Genomic DNA, 25,932 nt, shown 5'->3' on the forward strand with positions numbered 1-25,932 from the left:
ACTGCTGCTTCCCTCTTTGCTGTACCTGAAAGATTAGTTCTTTTTAGTTCAGATGGAGACTCCTATCTAGATGACTGCCTCATCATTCACATTCTAACAGTACTTTTAGGTTTACAAAGTTCTTTCTTTACAACAACCCTTAGATGAAATGGGAAGATATTTTATATAGCATTTTGTATTTTATATATAAGTATCTATCTATCCATCTACATATCTTCATTCTATATTCTGTCTTATAGTGTACTTCTTCAGCTCTTGAGATTCTGATTAGAGGCATCAAATTCTAAGAAAATCAAATAGCCTAATGATGTAGTAGGTAGTATTATTAAGACTCTCACTTCAGAAAATGGTCTCATCAGTTCTCCCCAAATGGAACATTAAAGAGATTCCTATCTTTACTCAAGCAGGCTCTAGATTACTGATTGTTGGAAAAGATTCATATCAAATTGGGGATTGAATTAGATGACCTCTAAATTCTCTTCTTACTATAATATTTCATGGTCCTATGTATTTTAGATAAGGATATTTCTAATATGAAGTAAGTCTCTTTGACATTGTGTTCTTCATTTGCCCATGAAATGAAACTTTTACTTCATTTGAGAATATGTTCATCATGTTTTGACTGTTCATGAAATGTTCAAATTACTTCTGAACCTATTGAAATTTGAAATGTTCACAGTACTTCAGAAGATATTTTCTGAACTGATACTATAGATGTGACAGGTCCCTTGAGACAGGTATAGTCAACTGAAATGTCCTCAGAGCTGGGCAATAAGTATGATTTCAGACCAACAGTGTGCATGTTTTATTATTAGAGCCTTGTATCTATATCTACAAACACAGTTTATTTCTTTTGAAACATGTACACCTTAGTGTTTTCATTGTTGTCACAAATAGTGAATTAGATAGCTTTTTGACACAATTGCCCCTTTTATGAAAGACACTTCTTTTGAACCACCATTTTGTTTCTCCTAAGAAAGGCTGTATAATGGCGTTTAGTCTAATATCCATTCTTTAACATGTCTTTATTAAAAATTCAGTACAGGGATCAATAAATCTAAGTAGTAAAGTAGACTTTTCTTACACTCTCATCTTAGCTAATTCCAGAGTCATTATTGAAAATAATACCACAGACTCTTGGCAAGATGGCTGTTTTTTTTTTTTTTAACAGTGATGCAAATGTTTTGAACTCCCCTTTTAGGCAGGATGTTACATCAGTCTCGCAATGAGCTCATGCCTAATTGGAGAAAGTTGTCCTGGATGCAGCCAGAACACCTCTAAATAGTGCATTCACTTCAGTGTCTCCTGATTAACTGCTCCTTACCTGACCCTCTTCCAGTTCTATTCCAGCATCTCCAGAGGACAAGAAACTGTTGCCACCTTCTTATTGTACTTGTTTTTAAATTTTTGTGCTACTATGCCTTTGTATTTTAGGGACAATACGGGGGCCAGAAAACAACCTGTGCAGGTGAACTCTGAAGTTCTAATAGACTTAGCTAAAGGAGAATTTGAGGGGAGAGCTGGGGATAATTAATTTTATACCTCTAATTGCACTTAGCACAATGCAGTATGCATACCAATTTATAATTGCCTGCTGAATTTATTAAGGCTTTTAGAAACTGAATCTTCCTCTGCCTCAACACATAAATTCATTCTACAGCCAAACCAAAAGGCCCAAGGGGATGCTTCTGATCAACATGTGGTGTAAGTCAGCTGACTGGACCATCTGTTGACTTCATTCATTCTTGGCACTGTAAGCAACTTACAGTCAAAGGTTATAAAATACGATTGGTAATACTAGCTGTGTACCCATTTGGAGCCATATGGGAAAATACAAAACAATTGTTAATGGCTCCCAACCAAGATACAGTACTAGCGTGTAAAATGCTGAAGAGATAGGGTGTTACACTGTGCTCAGATATTTTACATGGTAACTTGTTTTTCCTTATTAAATAAAGCTTTCTAAAAGGGAGAGTGTTGAATGAAGTAGTTACAGTTTACAGCACATTTCCACAGGACTCAGCCAATTTATCCTACAGAAGCTACGCAATGGAAACCCAGGGAGAAATGCTATTAGTGTGTGACACTAGTGCATGGCAAATGTGTGTGATCTTTTTTATTCATTGAAAAATAAAGTTTCAGTTACACAGGGTCTTAGAGGATCTCAGTGAGAGCATCATTTCAGGCCATTCAGTAGGAAAGGGTTTGAGAAATGTGTATCACCAGGCACAGTGGTGCCATTCTTCTGAGGGACAATTAAACAGTCTTATTACGTTATGAATTGCAAGGTTATGTATAATTTCATTAGCTTTTTTTCCAATAGGGAAATTTTCACTATATTAACTACATATGTAACCCACTATGTAAAGAGAGGTACCCTGTAACTACAAGATACTTTGTAGCTTGTTCCAAAATTTAATGTTCTGTGTAAGTACCAGTTATCAATATTCTTATTTTTCTTATTTTGTTGTTGGTTTTCTTCCTATTAAATCATACTGGTTGTGTCCCAAGAAAAAGCAGTGGGGGAAAAATCTTCTTAGTGTTACAAACAATTAGTAGATGTTGTTCTTTCCATGAGAGAGACAGAAAGAAAACATGTTGTACTCTAGCATGTGGCTGATTCTGCCAGGAGAACCAGGACAAAATGAGCCAGTAGCATTTGGTGACTGTGTTTTTGATCAGGCTACCCAACAAGTTCCCGCATGGTAATCTTACCATCTTTTGGCTGATTGGAGTAAATGTATTCTTCACGTATATTTGCTGTGTTTCAGATACCATGGCTTTGATATTGAGGAATGAAGGTTGAATAGACATGAAGGGCACCAGGTGATGGCATATTGGCTTATTTCTTCTGCTGAGGTTTCACAAAATTCCTGCCTTACAGTTCCCAAGGAGATGGCAGTTACTGGAATACAATGAAAGAGGAGAGTCCACATAAAGGTCACAACATTAGAGCTAATGCTTGATGGCTTAATTAACTCTGTTTCTTTCCTAGTAAAATAGCTGAAGGGCAGATTACATGTCTGAGTATTATGTTATGGGCAAAAGCTATCTTAATAGGAGATCTCTGATGTCACTTCACTTTCCATGATAACGAGGAGAGGAATCAGTCAAAGTCTAAAAAAAACTTTTTCCAGCGTCTAGTTTCTCTTAGAATTCAAATCAAAAAAATACTTTGCATATGATTTTTTGCTTTATAAACCGTCATTTCCCAATAATCCCCTTCTTACTAAACTTTCCCTTTTATCCCTTTTAACAAAGAAAAACAGCTAAATCAAAACAAACCAACCCATCAATTTATCTGATTTGAATATAAAACAAAATCTGTGCTCTGTAAGAAATATGGTTTCTTTGGAGTGCCAGAGTCCAAGGAATTACAACAGAAGTGGGAGATTGGATGCCACAAGAACCTGTGTGGGAGGGCACTATATCCAGAGAAAACATTTAGGGAATGTCATTAAGGCTACTGTCCACTTAAATCTGCTCTCTTGACTCTTTGGCCCTTCATTCTTGTGGTATGTATCTATACTCCTCTCTACTCTGATGCATAGATTCATTCTATAAGGGGCGTTGAGGAAGTTATCTGTGTGACCTCTATAAAAATTAAACTCTTTAAGCTTAGGTTTCTTCATTTGTAAGCTGATGACAGCTAGGTGTCACAGTGGATGGAGAGCCACACCTGGAGTAAGGAAAACCAGAGTCCAAATCCTACCTCAGATACTTATTAGCTGTGTGACCCAGGGAAGTTACTTAACCCTTATTTACCTCAGTTTCATCATCTATAAAAGTGGAGATTGTATAATAGTAATTTACTTCCAGAGTTGTTGTGAGGAACAAATGAGATGATAATTATAAAGTGCTAAGCACAGTGCCTGAAACAAAGTAAGCTCTATATCACTGTTAGCTATTATTACTATGAGATGATCTCTAAGGTCCCTTCCAGTTCTAAAGTTCTCTATATCCTATAATCTCAAAATCAGATTACATGAATTTGTGCCACTTATGATTTAAAATTGCAAATTCTTCTATCTAGGTTTTATTTATGGGGATAAGGAAGGAAATAATGAAACAGAGCGTTTGGGTAAATTTCTAGGCAGGACAGAGGAGAAAAGGAAAAGCTTTGGAAATTACATGGCAAGATAAAATAACAAATGATTAATCTTAAATGTCCTCTTTCAGCTTATTATACCTCTTCAAAAAATGTTCCACATTTCCTACCAGCACAGAGTCAGTGAGATGGGGGCATCTAAAGTGGGTGTCCTCTAGTTGGCTTTGGAGGCAAAAAGACCTGGGCTTAATTCCTTCCTTTGATAACTTTGTGGCCATGGACATTCATTCAACTTTTCAGTACCCTAGACAACTCATTTTATGTTATGGATGGGTTACAAATCTGTGTTGTTATAAGGACATTCCATACCAAGAGTTTTGTATACCAGTGGATCCCTTTACCCTCCAACCATATCAAAGCTGCCAGGCCTTTAAGGACTTCCATCATCTTGCCCACCATTACTATTTTCCTTTATTTAACAACACATGTCCTCTTCTTTAGGCTTATTATAAACTTTGTCCACTTTGTATCTCATGCTTCCCCCCTTTTCTGAATTCCTAAAGTACATATAGTAGCTGAATCATTAACCGCACTGGGATATGTGCCCAGGATTAAGATCGTTGTGTCAAAGGATATAAACAATTTGGAAATTTTTTTATATTTCCAGAATGATTGTAACCCCTTTATTTTGAAGATTAGAAAGCTGAGACCCAGAGAAATAAGGTGACTTGCCAAGTTCAAACAGCTAATAAATAAAACAACTGAGATTTAAATTTATTTAATTTAACTCGAAATCCCATGTTCTTTTCACTATATTATATGGCTGTTTCTGCTTTCTCACTCCTCACTCATACCCCATTCCTCTACCATCTGGCTTTTTTCCCTCCACTCCCACTCCCTCACCATCTAATGATAAAGTGATAAATCTAATGACCTTCCATTTTGCTAAATCCATTATTTTTCTGATTTAATACTCCTCAATCTCTTTGTAGCATTCAGTGCTATAGACCACCTTTCTTAAGGCCATACTCTTTTCCTTGACTTCTATGACACTGTATTCACATAGTTCTCATTTTCACCCTGGCCACTCCTTTATCTTCTATGTTAGCTCTTCATCCTCCACCTATCCCTTAAACATTAGTGTACCCCACGTTCTTACCTTGGACTTCTCTTGATATACTTTCTTATTTGGTGATTTTATCTGATCCAATGACTTTCATTCTCTATACAAAATAAAATCAGATTTTTATTTCTGCTCCCAGAACTTTCAGAACTCAAGTCAAGTATTTCCAACTAGCAGATGAAATATATACACATATACATATATGTGTTGGTAGTACATCCAAATATACACATACATACATGTGTGTATGTATATATAATATAAATGTATGTATATGCTGTGTGTATATGTATACATATTTGGTCCTACCAGCACCTCAAACTCAACATGTTTAAAATTGAGGTAACTATCCTTTCCCTCAAATCTATCTCTTGCCCTAACAACTCTTTTTCTTTATGGTATTCAGGTCACACAAGTTTTTAACTCTAAAGTTGACTCCTCTATTTATCTCACATCCAATCAGTTGTTAAGTCCTGCCTGATGATTCTACCCCTGCAGTGTCTCCTGAGATGAATAACAAACTGTAGAGACTGAGTTTCTGGGTGTTTAATAATCAATTTATTAATTAGGCTAGCTGATAATCAATAAATTGATGTTCAGTGAGACACTGAATGCCTTAATTTTTTTTTTTTGGAAAGGATTTCTCCTGACTGAGAAATCAATTCTGATTGGTGGACAATTAATGAGGGAGTGGGAATATCAATGAAAAGATGAGCTAGAAGTCTTCAGCTTCTCCTGCCGAGAAAATGACTTGATCATGAGACTCAGCTGCCTCCAGCAACCTGGAAAAAGGAATCCATCTCTACCCAGACCACTCCAGTTTGCTCCTTCATGAGTTAGGTTACCCTGAACTGTAATGGATGGGTACAAGGGCATAGGATTAATGCTTTAGGGCTGGCATTCATCTAGATTAGAATCTGCTTATACTCTAAAGTTTGGAAATAAGGTCTCCTAGTTGGGTGGGGTCCTGCCCAAGATCATGGAGCTTGTACCCTGAGGATTAGGCCAAGCTCATCTATCAGCTTTGTCCTTCAGAGACTGATTGACCTATAGTGGACTGGCTTCTGAATGAGGAAATGAGCCTGGATCCTAATTGATAATGGGTTATTAATATAAGATAAAATGGTCACTTCTCTCACTCCTACATTAGAGATGTCATACAGTCTGCATGTGGCCCATAATACTTCCTGTATGGCCAGATGAAAATGTAATTGGTCAATATTTATTAAAATAAATAAAAATATAATAAAACATAGATAATGTTGATATGTAGTTTTCTAAGCCAATATGTGCTCACAGGGATCTTTATATATGATTTAGTGGCTCCCATTTTTATTTGAATTTGATACCTCTATTCTACATCTATTCTCCTTTCCATTCCCACTATAAATGTTCTTATGCAAATAATCATCTTTTTTTTTCCTTAATCATCATTATTATAATGACTTCTTAGCTGATATGCTCATGTTCAGCCTATAATTCATACTCTCTTTGTAAAATTTTTAAAAATCCATGGTATTTTATTTTTGGGTCTACATTCTCTGCCTTTTACCACTCCAGTCCACTCCCCATCCCCCATCCTCATTGAGAAAGCAAGAAAAACAAAATTAATTATAAACATTTGTAGTAAACTCAAATTTCTATATTGGCTATGTAAAAAAAAAGTTTCATTCTGCACTCTAAGTCCATCACCTGTCAGTGAGGAGGTAGATAACATTCAAATAATCTTCCATAATGCATTTTCTAATCATTCCTCTACTGAAAAACAAAAAACAAAAAAAACCTTCCCATGTTTTCCCATTGATAACCAAATAAATTAGAAACATCTGCAATTCTGGTCCCCTACAGTCTGACTCCAACATACCTTTCTAGTATTTTCTCATATGACTCCTTTTCACAAATCTATATTGCAGTCACTCTGGATTATTCTCCATCCCTTATTCTCATCTTGCCCTTTCCATGAATATATGTTTTTATCCACATTGTCTTATATTTTTGGAATGTTCTCTCCCTCTTCCCTCATATTTGTCTATTGAAATCCTTCTCTTCCTCAAAGTCCCAATTAAGGCGCCACATCCTTCAGGAAGCCTTTCCTGACCAAATGACTCCCCTGAAAGTGATCTCTACTAAAGGACTTGCCCCTGAGCTATCAAAGGAATCACTTGACACACTCCCAGTCACTCAGAAAACTCTCCATTGTAGCTTAAATATTTGTTTACATTTCTTTCCTCTCCATTAGAATGTAAGCTTTATTAATACAAGAACTGTCTCTATATATTTGTTGTAAAACTAGAAATTCTAATAGATGTCTCTATAAATCTTATGTACAATAATCGAGCAAATGTGTTAAATGAATAAATGAATGAAGGGATTTGGAAGAATTTGGATTTCAATATCCCTGCAAATTTGCTGGGGTCCTGCATTGTATAAGCGGAAGGAAAGATATTTTGTGAGGTAATTTTGGAATAAGGTTTCAAATAGCGGCATTGTGAGAGTATCTAGCTTTAATACGATGTTGGAGTGTCTTCTCAAGCATGGTCTTGATTTTCCTCTGTTATGCCAGCAGAAGGCAAGCTCTGGAAAGTCCTACCAAGCTGGAGAAGTTTTGAATAGGGCTCAACAATGAGGTTGCATGCCTATCATTCAAGGACTTCATTTAGAAAAGTTCTGAGAGGCTCATCGTTGGAAGGCTGACCTACAGGTGATGTGTTTTTAACCACAACAACGGCTATGATTTGCTATGGCAAAAGAGAAGCATTCACACCAGTGAAATCAGAGATCACTTGTATGGAAACATTATTATTGCCAAGATATATAAGCCTATAATGAGCTCATCTTTGGGGAATATAATAGTGTCCATTAAATGAATTATAACATACAATGTCTCTTTCTCAGATTGTCTTTCTTCTTTCATTTAAAAAGTCAATTCAAAAGTGAATAATGATATGCGCAAAAATATTTATGATGGCTCTTTTTGTAATGGCAAAAAATTGGAAACTGAGGGAATGTCCATCAGTTGGGGAATGGCTGAATAAAATTGTGGTATATGATTGTAATGGAATGGTTGTCCTTCATTCTGGAAGAGGACCAAAATGACATCACTATGGTAAAGTCAAGTTTCAATCTGTCCAACTGTGACTGATCAGACCAATATGAGCTCGGAATGCTCTGCCACAGGCTGGGCACTATTACTGTGTTATCAGAAATGATGAGCAGGCTTATTTCAGAAAAACCTATAAAGACATATAAACTGATGCAAAGGAAATTGGGCAGAACCAGGAGAACATGGTATACAATAACAGCAATACTGAATGTTAATCAACTGTGAATGACTTTGCCATTCTCCACAATAGAATGATCCATCATAATTCCAAAGAGCTCAGGAAGAAAAATTCTATCCATCTCCAGAGAATGAGCTGATGGAGTCTGAATGAAGATCAAAGCATACTATTTTTCAATTTTAGTATTTTTTTTTGTGTTTTTTTTTTTCCCTTCAGGTCTCTGTCTTCTCTCACACCATGACTAATATGTTAATATGTTTTGCATGATTGAACATATAATCTATGTCAAATTGCTTACCATCTCTGGGAGGAAGGTGGTGAGGGAAGGAGAGAGAAATTTTGGAACTCAACATTTAAAAAGAATAAATGTTAGAAAACTTTAAATGTAATTGGGGAAAATTAAAATGCTATTTTAAAATTAAAGAAAGAAAAAGAAAAAAGTGAATATCAGATATTAATAATATTCTAAAATGTCATAGTGACAATTGCCTCCTACCTCATGTATCTGGCTACTGTTAAAAAAAGAATCTATGTACTCCCTTCCTGCCCTCAATTTTGTGACCACCATCAGTATTGATAGCTATTGGTACCATCATGCCAAATTTGTCTAAGATGAATAAAATTTGGGGTAGGGTTTTTTTTTTTGGTGGCATTAGTACATTTTTGAAAACAAACATTTCTATGACTAAAAGCAGAAAAAAGCAGCTTGTTAGGCTACAAATTTGTAATGAGAATGGGCCTGACATTTATATAGCACTTACTATGTGCCAGGCATTGTGCTAAGCGCTTGAAAATCCTTATTTCATTTGATCCTCACAACAACCCTGAAAAGTAAGTGCTATTATTATACCTATTTTACAGAAGAGGAAACTAAGGCAAACAGAGTTTAAGTGGTTTGTCCAAGGTCACACAGCCAGTAAGGGTCTGAGGCTGAATTGGAATGCAGCCCTTCCTGATTCTAGGCCCAGCACTCTCTCCACTGCACCACACAGCTGCCCCCTCCCTCAATCCTGGCTCTGCCAGCTATGTGATGTTGAGGCTCAGTTTTCTAATTAGTAAAATGTAGACAACAACATTTGTACCAGCCATCTCACAGCATTGTTGTGAGAATCAAGTATCAAATCACATTTGTAGCTTTTAATGGCAAAATGCTATCGAAATGTATGATTATCGTTTTGTTTTTCACATTCATGTCCTAGAATGGAAGGTTTATGTTAAAATAACTATTGTTATTGTGGTTAGGAAGCAGAATTTCTCTACTGAATCATGATTTTCTGAACAAAAAGCTGGCATTGAAAACTGACCTTTCCACTATCAGGGAAGTTCCACAAATTCCATTATTTTTTTCTTTTTGCAAATTTCTTTGTTCTGCATTTAAAAGTATAAAAGCAAAGTCCTATGTTTGCAACCTACAAAAAACTAAAGATAGCAAAAGTACCAATAATATATATTCACTAGCAGTATCTTTTTGAAAGTAAAATTTGTCAGTCTGCTTGGCACTGGGCAAAGTCAACTGGGGAATGCAGGTTATTTCAAGGCTAATTTGACATTTTCTCTTTCCCTGCTGCTGTAAATGTTGAATTTTTCATAATTCATCTGGCTCCTGAAGACCACCCATAGTCCCATATGGGATCCATTTGGTAGCTATGTGGTTTTCTATGCCAATTGTAAGAGGAATTTTGTAATCACCTAGACTCTAGAATTCTGTCTTTCTTGGCTGCTTTGTTGTATGATCTTTTCCCTTCGTGTCTCTACAGTACATCCCTGACTACTGGGAAATGACTTCTTATTGGATACCAGGAACTTATTTAGTGTACAGATTTGTGCAACACTATGTTTCTTTTTCAATCCTCAGACAAGAGGAGGAGGATCCTAGACTACAAATGTCGAATTAAAAATTCAGATTTTTCTTTATTATCAAAATCCCACAGCCATATAGGACAATGGCTTATCTAAAGGTAATATTATGTGTGTATTATTCTCTCTGTCTCCCTAGGAAGCTATAGAAAGAAGTGAATAAATCTGTTCATCCTTGAAACAATCACTGAGCATTTATTAAATACCTACCATGTTCAAAGCACTTTGCTGGACCCTAGAGAGATACAAAGACAAAGATTATTGTCCTCGTCCTCAAGGATATTATGTTCTATTGAAGAGATATCATGGAAATATCTAAATATATATCCAATACATGGAAAATAGAAAGGGCACTATTTTTTTGACTGTTGCAACATAATAAATGTCATCCATCCTCCAGTATCCACATCTAATCAGTTGTCAAATCCCATCATTTCTACCTTCATAACAGCTCTTAAATATACCCCTTCCTATCCTCTGACACTGCCACCACTCTAATTTAAGTCCTTATCTCTTTCATAAGCTATTGCCGTAACCTTCTAATTGGTCTCCTTGCCACAGGAGTCTCCTCCCTTTAGCCATTCTCCACTTAATTGTCAAACTGATCTTCCTAAAATACAAGATTGACCATGTTACCCCTCCCACCCCACTCAATAAATTCCAGTTGTTCCATATTACCTACAGATCAAATAACAACTCTCTTTTTTGACTTCTACCCTGGACCCTTCCTGTTTTCCCCATCTTCTTACACTTTATTCCTCTTTCTGCAAATACTCTATGATCTGGCTGTCCCTTAAGTCTGGAGTTCTCTCTCTCCTTAATATGTCTCCTGATTTTCCTGGCTTCCTTCAAGTCTCACCTACAATTCCACTTTCTACAAATTTTCCCCATTTCCCCCTTATTGTTAGTACCTTCCTCTGTTGATTATTTCCAATACACCCGGTATAAATCCTGTTTATGTGTAATTGTTTACATATTGTCTCCCACGTATAGACTGCAAGTCTAAATTTTGAGAGCAGAGACTACTTTTTTGCCTTTCTTTGCATCCCCTGCACTTAGCACAGTGACTGGCACATAATAGGCATTTAAATGCTGAACCTTTTGAATTGCAAAGTATCATATGCATGCATTTTGTTATGATTGTTAACAAGCCAATGTGGAACACTTTTCATAATTTCTTTCCTCTTACACTTTATGAGCATGTATGTGCATTCACCCAGAGAAAACCAGTTTGTGGCTGTTCATGTGACAGATGGCACAGAGAAGCTCTATTTTTTTTTCCTCCTTGTAGATGTAGCTTTTTGCCAACTCTGCAGGACTTTTTTTAAGTTGAAATTTGATAAAAATTTCTAGTCAGTGGGGAAGCATTTCTGAAATCTAGATGATTGTAGCTGGGAAAAAAAGGACTTTGTTCCTCCTTATGTTCCTTACGTGTCTTAACTTCTCAGCCTTAAAGAGCAAATGAATTCCTGTAGACTACTGCCAATGTGTCAAAATGGGCTGATACCTATTGTTCAAAATCCCATGGAGGTAGGGCTTGACTTCTGGTTAAACAGAAAAGGTGACTACATGCAAGATGTATTTTCAGGGGGTGCTGAGAAAACTCCCTACAAAAAACAGTGTCTGCTCTCAAAAGTTTGAAAATCCTTTAATTCATGACAATTTTTAACCTTGATTAATGGGTCCTGGGTCCAAATAGCAGGTTGTCTCCACACCACTTGTGTGACTTTGGACAAGTCACAGCCTCCCTGGGCTTAGCTTCTTCATCTGTAAAAAGAAGGGTTTGGACTAGATGATTTCTGAGGTCATTTTCAGTTCTAGATATATAAGTGGAAAAAAAACCAACCTTCTCAACAATTTGGGTTATATGGAACAAAATTGACACCCTCAGGAGATAGTAGTTTCCCCTACACTGGAGTTTTTCATGAAAAGGCTAATTGACCACTTGTCTTGGATGTGAATGTGGTGACTCATTTGGGGTATGGGTTAGACTAGATCAGAGGTCCCCAAGCTTATTTGGCCTACCACTCCCTTTCAAAATTTACTCAGCATCTCTCTGGAAATCTACTTTCTTTAACCCTTTAATAGTTTTTTTTTTTTAAATTTGAGTCATTTAAAAGAACAAAAATATTTTTAAAAAATGATAGATCTTAAATTTAATAATTTATTATAAATTTGTGGGGTTTTTCCTGCATTGAAATTTTGATGATGCAATATCTCATCGTGTAATTAATTCTATAGTATATATTGTAAATGAATCATCACATGCACATATTTCTGCTGATGCATGCTGGATTTTCCAACAATGTGCCATGTGCTCATCTGTTAGCATATACTTGTTAAGACGTGTCAGCAGATTTGATCAGTGATTGGTTATAACTTGAATTTTGTGTGTTTATTTGGAAAATAATGTAATCACTATGACTTTAACTCTGTTCCACAACAGATGCAACATATATGAATGGTTTTTCAACATTTTTTTTTCTCTTTTCTTTCCTTATGCTTCCACTGCTCCCTTATTTTTTATTCAATGCCCCCTAATTACGCCTGAGACTGCCCCCTTGGGCATCACATACTTCTCTTTAACCCCTTACCATACTTCATGTGCTCTCCAATGTTGCAATGTAGTTCCACAAAATACAAAACAAAACAAAAACAGTAATTCACCAGAGTGTCACCAGGTTTTGTCTCTAATGCCTGACTCTTCATTAGTACCTCTACCAGATTTCCACCTTCATTCGGTCTTCTCGTGTACATTTAGAAAACATCTGTTACTGGTCTTCTGCTATCATTTTGTTGTTATTGCTGTTTCTGTTGCTGTCTGTTACATTTATTCACTTCTACATTTCTGTTATTGGAGGTACTTGAGGAGCAAATAATCTCTTTGGTTCTATTTTTTTTTTTGTTTCAAATATTTCTTTATAATTGAATGTCAATTTTTTTTCATGTATGGTCAAGCGTATACTCAAGCATACCTCTTCAAGGTAGGTCACCCTGGGCTGTATCCTGAGTTCCATTGCTCTTCACAACACATTATACCATTCCCTCTTATGTTTTCTGATGGGTGCAGAATAGTCTTGCATTATTCAAATTTCCTTTCCTTTGTTTTTGAAGGTCTTCCACTGATTATTTGCAGACCTTATTGTTTCTGAATTGAAGTATTAAACTTAACCACTATGTTTCTTGGGGTTTGTAGGCTTTTTTGTTTGTTTGTTTCTGGTGGCAATCAGAAAATTCTTTTGTTTGATATTTTATTTTCTATATTCAGAAGTTCTGGCCATAATGCCTTCATTATGTTGTTGAGGATTTTTTTCCCATGATGTTTTTCAGGGAGACCCATGTTCCTTAAGTTGTCTTTATGTAACCCTTCTTTACAGTTGGTATGTTTTGCTTGGACAGTAATCATATTTTTTCATGTGATTGATTTCTTTTGTTTCGCTTCTTTTAGATTGTCTTTTATTTCTATGTATTTGTATTCTCAATCTATTATTCTCTCTTTTGTTTAGTTTTTCTAATTTGTCCAGTATTTTTGCTGGGTGGGAAATAAATTCTGCTCTCATAATTCTCATTTATTCTTTGAACCACTCAAGTATAGTGTGTTATGATTCCATGTTATCTTCACATTCTACAGGGTTCTCTGTCTCATCAAGTGTTAGATCATTTCCTTCTGTTTTGCGATATTTATTCTTAGAAATCTGAAATTGTTTACTAAATCTGGAAGCCTTGCTTCCTTTTGGTGTTACTGTTTTTCCTGATGATTTATCTGTTTATCTTCAAGGTCACTGAGTTTACTTCTTCCTAAAATCTTTGGTAATTTCAGTCATTTACCCCCTTGTTTCCCTTATTGCCACTTTCACCTGCAACTGTGGTTTCTTGGGGGCTGGTTCTCAAAGCTCCTCTGCCTTCTCTCATGCTGGGCAATTCATAGTTCACCAGCCTAGGTATCTGCCCTAAATGACTTTTGGGTGGTTAGAACTGGCCCCAGCTAAATGCTGTCCAACTGGAAGAGCCCCTCAGATTTAGGGAAGTGCAAAGTCCTCCCCTTCCCTCCCCCTTCACCTAGTATTAACAATTAATTTGAGGGATGGGGTGGGTTTCTCTTAGTCATTGCTGCAAAGATTCTTGCCAGACTCCTCCTTAATAGACTGATATTCACCTGGTAGATGATCATCTACCCAAGAGTCAGTCTCAGAAAGGACTGAGGAATAGTGATATGCTGTTTGCTGCTTAACAACTCATGAATGCCAGGAGCAGAACAGAGGCTGTATTCAATGTTTCTTGATCTCAAACAGTCAGGTGTGAGGGCTTGTGGAAAATTATGTCAAAATTTGGTTTCCTGAAGTTTATCAGTATTGTATGTCAATTTCATGACAGCATGTGGTTCTGGATAATGAATGATGCTGTCACTCTTTCCCAGTCACCAATGAAGTGAAGCAAAGTATATGCTTGCTCCATGCTTTTTAGTATGAGATTTTCAACAATATTGTCCGATGCCTTCAATGAGGACAGAAATGGTGTCAAGGTCAGCTACTGCACTGATAGTAAATTATTTAACTTGCAAAGTCTACAAGCCAAGACCAAAGTGGAGGGGGAGTTGGTGCAAGACTTTTTGTTTGCAGATGATTGTGCACTTGATGCAGTCTCTGAGGCTGGGATGCAACCAACTTTGCATTGATTCTCTGCTGCTTGTGCTAATTTTGACCTAATAATTAAGACTAAGAAAACACAGGTTCCCCACTAGCCAGCACCACACCATTCATACGTGGAACTATCAATTATAGCAAATGGAGAAATTTTGAATATTGTGGATAAGTTCACTTACTCGGCAGTATACTTTCCAGGGATGTACGCATAAACGATGAGGTTGATGTACACATTGCCAGAGCTAGTTTAGTGTTTGGGAGCCTCCAGATAAAAATGTGGAGAGAAGAGGTATTAGACTGCCTGTCAGACTGAAGGTCTACAGAGTTGTTGTGCTGACCTCATTGTTGTATGCCTGTGAAGAAACCTGGACAGTATACCAGTGCCCTGTCAAGAAACCGAATCGCTTCCATTTGGATTGTGTTAGGAAAATTCTGAAGATCACCTGGCAAGATAATGTACTGGATCCTGAGGTCCTTTCTCAAGCTAAACTGTCAAGTGTTCAAACTCTACTGTGGAGAGTCCAACTCTGATGGGCTGCTTATGTTGTTCAAATGCCAAATATACAGCTGCCTAAAACACTATTTTATGGAGAACTCACACAAGGCAAACACTCACATGGAGGTCAGAAGAAATGATACAAGGACATTCTTAAGGTCTCTCTGAAGAACTTTGGAATCTATGGCATAACATGAGAAACACTGGCAAAGGATCACCTAGTATGCTATGTCCATGTCCACATCACAGAAGGTACTGTGTTCTGTGAGTAAAGAAGAATTGCAATAGCTTTAAAGAAATGTGACATGAGCAAATTTAAAGACAGCACCACTCCAAATGTTCATGGGGACTATTTGTGCCTGACCTGTGGTAGAGCGTTCTAAACTCATAATAATCTAATTAGCCATAGTGTACCTTGACCAACATAGTGATATCATTTTGGTCCTCATCAAGAATGAATGACAACAGCCAACACAGTATCCTTTCCTAACATCTTGTCCTAATCCCTCTATTTTTTACCTCTTTGGCTCAACATTAGAGTTTTGCATTTCTGGTGCTACAGAGTTGTCTACCCCAGCTCTTGATGGTTTTATGGGGTTCTTGACCCAGTTCTGACTCTGCTCATGCTTCATGGCAATGACAGTTCAAAGGTTTGCAGCTTTGATGCTATGAGGTTACCTGGATGTCTGTCAAGGCTAGAGCAAATTTCTGTAGCCTGGTTGGGGTCTACATGGCACTGAAAAGAAGGAGGGAAGACTGAGGTGTGAGGGTGGGTTTTGTTATAAATTCGTATTGTGACCTTGGCTCTTCTAGTGCAGCATCACTCTTGGTAATGTGGGAGGTGGGGAAGGGTTGTTGATTGAGCACAGTGGTAGGGAACATCATTAGCTCATGGTTTCGTTGTATTTAAACCTTCCTTTGGATTTTAGGTGTCCTAGACCATGGAGACAGCTGAAGTTGCTTTGTCTTTGGTGTATAATTTTAGTTTTAGAGAGGTTTGAGAGGTCATGGAAAACAGAGAAAATGTCTAGTCCTCCATCTTATTGCTGACATGACTCAGAATTTGGTGCTATTTCTTAAATATAATCTAACCCACTCATTTCTTGCCTCTTATTCAGTAGTGGGCCCAGCTCATTATCCATTTACAGTTTGTCTAAAATATATATTCTGATGAGAAATTTCTATGATGTATCCATTCAACTGAATGTCAAAGTCTAGATAACAGGCATTTTTTATCTACTTATTCATCATTTTTTTGGTTTATATTCAGTTGTAGTTAAATGGAACTCTTAATTTTGGTCTCATTTAGGAGGTGCTAAGAAGAAGGAAAAATTCTAACGGATTTGAATCAGGGTGTATAAAAGTCAATGATATTTAAAAGTATGTTTAGTGGTACCCTTTGTTTTTATATCACCATCATTTCTAGATATTCTAACTCCCACTAGTCTTATAAGAAAGAAAAACAATTAAGCAAAACTCACTGACACAGTGACCTCTTCTGGTAGTACAGGCAATATTCCAGGCTGTAGGCACTTCTCTACTGAAAAAAGAAGAGTGTTTTCCCATTTCCTCCTCAGGGTCAAGATTGATTATTATAATTATTCAGCATCCAATTTAGTTCATATTATTATAGCCATCATGTATGTTCTTCTCCTGGTTCTACTTACGTCACCCTCATCGGTTCATATAAGTTTTCCCATGTTACTCAGAATCCCTCATATTCATTGTTATGACACAATAATATTCCATCACAGTCATATAACACAATATATTCAATTATTTCCTAATTGATGGTCACTAACTTTGTTTGCTTGAAAGTGCTATTATGAATATATCTTTGTATATATACAGGCTCACATGTATGCATTTATGGGTATATGAAGAGGCCAGGATGGCTGACTTTTGAGGCGGTAAGACTTGGGTTTTAGTAATAATAAATAATAAATGGCGTTTATATAGCATTTTGAGGTTTGCAGCTTTCCATATATTAGCTTATTTGATCGTCACAACAACGCTTTAAGGTAGTTGCAATTATTATTCCCATTTTCCAGATAAGAAAACCAAGATCGGGATAAGTTAAAAGCTTGCCCAGGGTCACCAAGTAAGTATTTGAGGCAGGATTCAAACTTAGAACTTCCTGACCCCTGTACTCTATCAACTGCACCTCCCTTTTCCTCTTCTTTTTGAATCAAATCAACCTCTTTTTCTTTTCTGAAAAAAATTTTGAACTGAAATACAAAAATTTAAAAAAAAACAATCCCTTCCATTTACTCAGCACAACACAGAGGATTCAATATGATCTTCAATCTCCATTTCACACTATTTACCTTTTTCTTGAAAAACTGCAATATAAACATTATGCATCATTTTTAAAGCAAAGCTACTTTTCTATGCTTCCTTCGAAGTTTTCTTTTGTTCTCTGCTGTGTAGTTTTTCTTTCTCCTTTCCTCTGCACCCTGTATTAGAGAAGGCCACCATTAGGCACAGATATGTGTATGTATGTGTGTGTATGTGTGCATATATCATACTAGATAGCTAGGTGACATAGTGGATAGAGCGTGGTCCCTGCAGTCAGGAGGACCTGAGTTCAAATTCAGCCTTAGATATTTACTAGCTATGTGCCCCGGGCAAGTCACATAATTCTAATTGCCTCCAAAAAAAATATCTTACCATACATACTTCCATTTATCAGTTGTTTCTCTAGAGGTGGATAGCATTTTCCTTTATAGGTTGTTTGTAACTGACTTGAATATTTATAATATTCAAAATAACTGTCATTAACAGTTGTTCTTAGAACAATATTGTTACTGTATACAGTGTTCTCTTGGCTCTGCCCTTTTCACTCTTTGTTATTTCCTCCAAGTCTTTTGATGTTTTTCTAAAATAAAGAAATTATTGTTTTTCAGTTACATCTGACTCTTTGTGACCACACTTGGAGTTTTCTTGGCAAAGATATGAGAGTGGTTTGCCATTTCCTTCTCTAGCTCATTTTGTAGATGAGGAAACTGAGGCAAACAGGGTGAAGGAATATTTCATATCCCTTGAATAAAGTAAGTTCACTCTGTCCTTTTGGTGACCTCTCAAGGAACATAACATGCGCGAGTTGGCCATGCCTTAATGTTTTGGGAACTAGCCACTCCCGGAACACATAGATAATACTTGGAGGATCTGGCTAGTCCTCCCAGTATGTGATTAACTAACTTATATCTTGTGGCCCCCGTATGATATCTCCTTGATGGACAAAACCTGTATTCCCATGGCCATGTGCCTGACCAGCTTGGAACAGTGTGCGGAGCCGTTGGCAAAAAGCCTTCTTTGTCTAGATCCCTATAAAGTCCCCCCGCCTGGTGTAAGTCCTCGGAATCTCAGCCATGGAGAGGACGCTCTGCCTGGGACCCTTTGCTCCCGATTCGGACCCTGAACGCTGTATCCCGGGATTCCCCAGCTGATGAAATCCAGGTGTTGGTGCTCCCCGAACTGGTGATGTTTTCTTTTTCTGCTATACTGATTGTTATTATACTTATTACTCTGTGCTTATTGTGTATTATCTGTTGTATTGGATGTAATTATAGACAGTCTATAATTAAACTACTTTCATTTTTAAAGCAGTGTGGGAGTGTTATTTACAGGAACGAATCGGAACCCCTAAAAATCACAAAACACAGGGTTAAGTGACTTGCCCAGGGTCACAGAGCTAGTCAGTGTCTGAGGCCAGATTTGACCTCAGGAAGATGAGTTTTCCTGACTCTAGGCCTGGCATACTATCCACTTCACCACCTAGCTGCCCCCAAATCAATATAATTAATTATATAATTAATATAATTAATACACTGATATACTCATTATTGTATTACCAGTTTTTTTAGGTACAAGATCAAAGAGAAGAAAATAATTATAAAAAATATACAAAAATGTACATTTCAGCATCTGATAAAGTATGAAGATAATAATTTTGGCAGAACTTCTATTGTGGCAGCATAGAACTGGCATAACACGTTTTACTAGGTGTGTCATAAGTAGCCACAGCAACATTCTAAATTGAATACTAAGTGGGAGGTGGTGGTGGGGGGGGAGGTTTGGTTGCACACTGAAGTACCCACACTCTTCACAGTATTAAAGTAAGCTCTGGCAAGAAGAGTGATTTTTTGGATTTAATATACTATATCCACTGGCTTATGGTATATCAATTACATTAGATAAGCTATAGGGATAGTATATGTCTCTACTTATAAGCTGTCTATATAGTAACTAAATAGTTTAATTAACAAATGGAAGATGAAAGGTATTAGGATAACCAGAATGAGCATTCTGTGCAACTCTCCCAGTCATAACCAGAGAGAGTCCATTCCTCAGCCAAAGTCTAGCACATGGTTGCTCAGGCATGGCTGGGTGGAGTCATTGTATTTCAACAGAGAACAGCATTTAAGCTTATATAATTCGATAAGCATCCTCTCCTTCTCTCTGCCAGCTTCTAAAAATTAAATGAATTCTTACTAAAATGCAGGGGTAGTCTGTGCCAAGGATTACTTGGAGTGAAGAAAAATAAGAAAACAGATTTCAAGCCCCTTGACCTTTCTAAATTTCCTGACTGTAATGAAATACACATTTATATGGAACTCAAAGAGACCTTAAGTGTGAAATAATTTGGTTTCTTGGTACTTGATCTATGTTTTAATTTTTAATGCTCTGAATTAAGATAAGGCATACAACATCTCTTTCTGTTATCTTGCTTAACAGATATGAACAATAATCTAATTATATCTACCACATTGGATGCTTTAGTGACAGTGTTGTTCCAAATCAAACTTTTATGGCAACTGAAGAAATGACTAAGGATAGTCATTTAATACCACAATTAAAGGACAAGGATTACTAATTACTTCTCTAGCAAGACATGGTAAGCATGCTTTGCTATTGGTCTTCTGGAATGATAACTCTTAAATATTTCAAAGTGGCTTTTCTTTAGAATACTACAGTCATTGTATAAGTTACTCTTCTGATTCTGTTGTTTACTTGCATCAGTCCACATAAATCTTTCCAGGTTTCTCTGAATGTGTCTTTTTTATCTTACAGAACAATAATATTTCATTATATTCAGTTCAAATGTGAACTCAGATACCAAACTAGTTGGGTAGGTCAGTTCTGTTTGCCTTAATTTCCTAAACTGTAAAATGGGGATAATAATATCACCTACCTCTCAGGATTGTTGTGAGGATTAAATGAGCTAATCTTGTAAAGCACTTACTATAGTGCCTGGCACATAATAAGTGCTATATAAATATTAGCTATTTATTATTATTAACCATAATTTATTTACCCAGTTCCCATTTGATGGGCACTAGCTATGTTTTCATTTCTTTACCAAAACAAAAAGTGTTATGATGAATATTTTTGTATATATGGGTTTTTCCCCTCTTTATCTCTTTAGAGGTATATGCCAAGTAGTGGCATTGCTTGTTCTTATATATTTGAATCAGTCCCTTATATTTCTTGTGTATCAGATCTTTATCAGAGAAACTTCCTGCAAATATTTTTCCCCAGTTAATTGTTTACATCTGAGTTTAGCTGCACTGATTTTGCCCATGTGAAAGCTTCTTAATTTTATGTAGTCAGAATTGTCCGTTTTAATCTTCTACGATCTTGTCTATTGATTTATTTCATCAACTTCCCCTGTGCATAGTTGTAAAAAAATCTCTTTACCTTGTTTTCTAATTTGTTTATGATATGACTTTTATATTTAAATATCTATTTGGAGATCATTGGATTTTATGACATGATATATTTGTTTAAATTTACTTTCTGACAGATTTTTCTCCCAGTAGTTTTTGTTGAATAGTAAGTGCTTTCCCCAGTATTTAGAAACTCTGTTTTTATTAAATATGTGGTAATAATATTAATAGCAACGGCAATAATAATAATAATAATAGCATCTATATAGTTCCTACTATGTGCCAGGAACCTGTGTTAAGTGTTTTACAAAAATTATCTCATTTGATCCTCACAACAGTCTTGGGAGGTAGGCGATGTTATTATCCCCATTTTACAGTTTAGGAAATTAAGGCAAACAGGTTAAGTGAAACCCAGGTATATAGCTGAGGCCAGATTTGAGCTCAGGTTTTCTAGAGTTCAGGCCCAGCATTCTATCTACTTTGCCATCTAGCTGCCATGTTTGTTTGCTTTTGGACCTCATGTTTGTCATCTGTCCCACTGATCTCCTTTTCTATGTTTAAATTAATACCAAATAGTTGTAATGATTACTTATTTGAATATAATTGAATACTGCCAAGTACTGCAAGCCCCCTTCCTTCTTATTTTTATTTATTATTTCCTCGGAGGTTCTTGATTTTTTTATTCCTCCAGATGAATTTGGTTAGTATTTTTTTCTAGGTCACTAAAGCAGTATTTTGTTAATTTGATCTGACACTGAATAAGCAAATTAATTTTGAAAGTATTGTCATTTTTAGCATAACAGAAATGCCCAAACATGAGGAATGAACATCTCTCCAGTTGTTTAGGTCTGTTTTGGTTTCTATAAAGAGGATTTTATGGTTGTATTCATATACAGTTTCTGTATGTGTCTTGGTATGTAGACTCCCAAACATTTTATATGTTATGTAGTTATTTTCAATGGAATTTTCTTTCTCCCTTTTTCTATTGAGTTTTTTTCTAATATTCACAAAGATTAATCGTTTGCATGAGTTTATTTTATATTCTGCTACTTTGCCAAAATTTGTTTTAAGCAATTTTTTGGTGAATCTCCAAATTCTTTAAGTAGACCAACATATTATCTGCAAAAGTGATCGTTTTGATTTATCTTTGCCTTTGTGTATCTTTAAATTTTTTGTTTTATTGATGTAGACAGCATTCCTAGTATTATATGAAGTTAAAGTTGTAATAACATATATTCTTGCTTTATCCCTGATCTTATTGGAAAGTCCTGTAGCTTTTTTCTATTAGATAGAATGCTGACCCTTAGTTTTAGACAGCTTCTACTTATCATATTAAGGAAAGGTACATTTATTCCTTTTTTAATTTTTAAAACAAAAATATATATAGTATATTGTAAAAATATTTTTGATATTAATATATTACTTTTGTTGTTTTTAATTAATCTGGCTTATTATATATGTAGTTTTCCTAATATTAAAGCAGCTTCTATTTCTGTTATAAATCCAACCTGATTATCGTATATAGTCATATAAATATGTTTCTAGACCCTTTCTTTGGCCAGTATTTTATTCAATATTTTTGTGTCACTGTTCTTTAGGAATATTGATGTATAGGTTGTTTTTCTATTGCTTCGTTTCTTCCCGATTTAGGTATAAAGATCATCATAGAAGAAGTTTCTATGATCATACATAAGCTATGGATTTCTGTATTATAGAAAAAATTTTTGTAGAATATTTTATTTTTCTATTTTTGGATAACAGCTTATATAATATTGAAATTAATTGTCCTTCAAATGTTTGACAGAATTCACTTATAAATATATATACTCTTTCCCCTCCCCTCCCCTCTCTTTGGTTATGGTTTTTTCCAGGGAGTCTGATGATTCTTAAATTATTTCTCCTCATTATTTTTATATAGGTCATTTTTTTGATAGTAGATACTTTAAAAATTTTTTCAATCTATTGTTTTTTTTTTAAATATTTCTTGTTCTCTCAAGCAATTATTCAATTCTAATCCCCTCCTTCCATTTTTTAAAAAGGAAATTCATTGTTTGGGTAAGATTTTCTTTCTTTCATTTAAAGTTATTTATTCTTCTCACAAAATTTTTCTTCTGAGCTCTTATATACTTATCTCTTGCTTCATTCCTTCAAGTTACTCTTATGGTCCAAGTAGACATCATTTTTTTTTTTTTTTTGGTGAGACTCTTTTTGTACTTGCATTGTGGTTACTCTCTTCTTCTGGGCCTTCCTTTTAGGCATTGCACGGTCAATAATATTTCTTCCTAGGGTTTGATATCTTCTGTTTACTCTTATCTCTAACCTCAGCTCCTGAAATGGGACTCTGTGACAGGGTAGGCATCTATCTCCTCCTGCACTCTTGGATGGGGTGCTCAGGCCTTGCTTGGTCTTAACCTCAATGGCTTTCATCTCCCTTGGTGTCTTGGTGTGTTTGTACTAAAAATTCTGGTAATATTCAGTGTCCCCAGTTAGAACACTGCAGTTGGCTGTTCAGGAAGCTGCTTAAAGGCTTCTATGTGTTGGGGGTTCCACAGTCAGGGTGCTACTGCAGGCTTCTTTCCCTTAGCCATTCTCCTATAGGATACTATTACCAGTTTTGGAGCTCTAAAATGCTTTGAATTGAAAGGAGCCAAGTCAAAGAGAAAGTAGCCTAAATAACTCCTCTTCCTCCTAGTCATAGTTTTCCTAGGTGTAAAAATAGATGATTGCAGTGTAGTGTGAACTTTATAAGCTAAAGCCTGAAAATACAAGATAATCCTGTTGACATTTCTTTCAGTGGGAAGGGGCAGGAATTTGTACCTTTCTTTTCTGAGTGTAAGAGAGTTAAATGGAGGTAACATATTTATATCCAAGAAATTATATTAATGCTGGCAATTTGAACTGGATAAGAAAAGAATAGTCTTTATTTCTGAGTACTGGATTGTGTGGAGTTAGAATCATACATGTATAGCAGCAAGGGACCTTAAAATCATCTAGTTTTACATCCTTGCTTTATGGATAAGGAAACCAAAGGTCAAAAAAGGTTAAGTGACTAGCTCGAGGTTGCAAAAAGTAGCAGATAGGATTCACACCCAGGTCTTCTGACACTCCCAAACCAATGAACTTTCCTTTAGATAAAATTGCTTTGGAATGGACAGATCGAAACTGAAAAATTTGTTTGACTGTTTGTTGAATGGATATTTAATCTTTTGACATTATATGGGAGACATATCTTGATATTCAGTTGCATTTTTCATTTTCCATCCAGTCTATTACATTATATACAAGTCATAAACTTGACCATTGGTGAACTATTTACAGGGAGCTACAAGCAACATAAAGAGCATAGTAAGTTGTTTGTGTCCTCTCTCACATATGAAATTTGCACTAGCTTTGCTACCATCCAGTTACCACATTGTCAGTGACACCATTGCCTTGAAAATTTGGTCTGTATGTGTGGTCTTCCTGACTGCAAGGATGCCTCGGGGCTATGACATTCTCACTCATCAAAATAGAATCAGCACAGAAGACACGTAGCTATGCAGCACACCCTGAGACTTACTAAAGTTACTGTCTTTGCTAGTCTATGTTCAGTCATATTTAAGTAACCAGAGGTATCTCCACTTTTTAAATTCATTATTGTTCCTTGGAAGACAAAGTTTTGTCATTTTTCCCAACTAAGGTGATATTTCTAGTCTGTTTTTCTCTTAGTATTGATTTAGTGGATAATAGTATGTCAAAATACACCTGAAGAGTTGAATTTTTTGTAAAAGAAGAATGGCATGAATTTCTTCCTTTAAAAATAGTGTCAAGAAATAACGTGCTATAATTTTCCTCCTTCCCTCACAAGGGATCTTAAATATGATATGGTTTGTCAAAAATATCTAGAATAATTGAGAAGATAATAAGAATTTCCCTCAATAATTTCAAGTCACCAAATAGATAAAACATATTCTACAATCTTGAAAGAACTGGTAGATATAACTTGAAAAGCCTAGAGACTAGCAAAGTTCTGATTCTCAAAAAGAGGCAAAAGTAAGATGTTTTGAAGTCAGTGAACTTGATTTGAGTTCTGTGAATTGTTTTATTTTATTTTCAGATGAAGATCCCTATTCTCCCTTCTCCTACCTTCCTTCCTCGGAGAAAAAACCCACATGTATAATGTAACCGATTCTTAACAAAATTTAAAATGTTTTTAATTACAGGCATTAGAAGCAATGTCTCATATGAATAGAGAACTGAATGGGAAGTCAGAAACATCTAGGTTCAAATCTTACCTCTGACTCAGTACTTTACACAACCCTATAAGTTGCAGAGCAGATTGTGAGCTGCCTTGGTAGAGAGGATTTCTTCACTGGAAATTCTGTATGCCAAAGGATCTTCAAGTTCTGTGGTCCACCTTGATACCATTTCCTCCATTTTTTCCCCCATCTCTACCCCAAACTATTAAAGGTGTTAAGAAACAGCATGTTAGTTTTCTAACTGACCTCATAGTCAAGAAGCCCTCGGTTCAATTCCCACCTCTAACAAATATTGAGGACGTTACCTGGGACTTAACTTAACTTCTCAATGTTCTAGGGAACCCTTGAAGACTGTTAGTCGTAGAAAAGTTTCTGGTGTTTCTCTGGTGCAGAGAGTTTCTTCACGGGTAATTCTAATGTCCACAGGTCCTCTCTCATCCATATCAGAGGGGGTGAGAGAGAGAGAGAGAGAGAGAGAGAGAGAGAGAGAGAGAGGTATGCTTTGCCAGTATTTGAAAAGGTAAGATGTGGATTCAGCAACAGAACACCACAGGGGAAAAAGGGGGGTGCATCAATA

General features: G+C 36.0%; 1 long non-coding RNA gene across 3 annotated transcripts; it reads right to left on the reverse strand.

Moving 5' to 3' along the window:
- Positions 1–826: 826 nt before the first annotated feature.
- LOC140526766 (uncharacterized) lies at positions 827–25,932 on the reverse strand. 3 transcript variants are annotated; one of them, XR_011974518.1, is made up of 6 exons: positions 25,661–25,932; positions 18,119–25,557; positions 11,980–12,076; positions 10,520–10,544; positions 5,208–5,271; positions 827–2,905 (listed from the first exon to the last, which is right to left on the reverse strand). It is a non-coding gene; the product is annotated as an uncharacterized lncRNA (long non-coding RNA). The 3 variants fall into 3 exon arrangements; XR_011974517.1 differs by lacking the exon at positions 18,119–25,557 and having other exon boundaries at positions 25,661–25,924; XR_011974516.1 differs by lacking the exons at positions 18,119–25,557; positions 25,661–25,932 and adding an exon at positions 16,930–18,112.

The sequence above is a fragment of the Notamacropus eugenii genome, chromosome 2, assembly GCF_028372415.1.
Source record: "Notamacropus eugenii isolate mMacEug1 chromosome 2, mMacEug1.pri_v2, whole genome shotgun sequence".
Lineage (NCBI taxonomy): Eukaryota > Metazoa > Chordata > Mammalia > Diprotodontia > Macropodidae > Notamacropus > Notamacropus eugenii.